Genomic DNA, 513 nt, shown 5'->3' with positions numbered 1-513 from the left:
CGATGGTTCCTCTCCCCCCCGGCATGGAGAGCTGCTCCCAGGAGCAGAGCGATGGTTCCTCCACCCCGGCATGGAGAGCTGCTCCCAGGAGCAGAGCGATGGTTCCTCGCCACCCCGGCATGGAGAGCTGCTCCCAGGAGCAGAGCGATGGTTCCTCTCCCCCCCGGCATGGAGAGCTGCTCCCAGGAGCAGAGCGATGGTTCCTCTCCACCCCGGCATGGAGAGCTGCTCCCAGGAGCAGAGCGATGGTTCCTCTCCCCCCCGGCATGGAGAGCTGCTCCCAGGAGCAGAGCGATGGTTCCTCTCCACCCCGGCATGGAGAGCCGCTCCCAGGAGCAGAGCGATGGTTCCTCTCCACCCCGGCATGGAGAGCTGCTCCCAGGAGCAGAGCGATGGTTCCTCTCCACCCCGGCATGGAGAGCTGCTCCCAGGAGCAGAGCGATGGTTCCTCTCCCCCCCGGCATGGAGAGCTGCTCCCAGGTCTGGAAACACGGGATCCACCAATCAGATAGT

Source organism: Borostomias antarcticus, assembly GCF_949987555.1.
Source record: "Borostomias antarcticus genome assembly, chromosome: 6".
In the NCBI taxonomy this organism is placed as follows: domain Eukaryota; kingdom Metazoa; phylum Chordata; class Actinopteri; order Stomiiformes; family Stomiidae; genus Borostomias; species Borostomias antarcticus.
The sequence above is the reverse complement of the archived record's forward strand: the minus strand, read 5'-3'. Positions refer to the sequence as shown.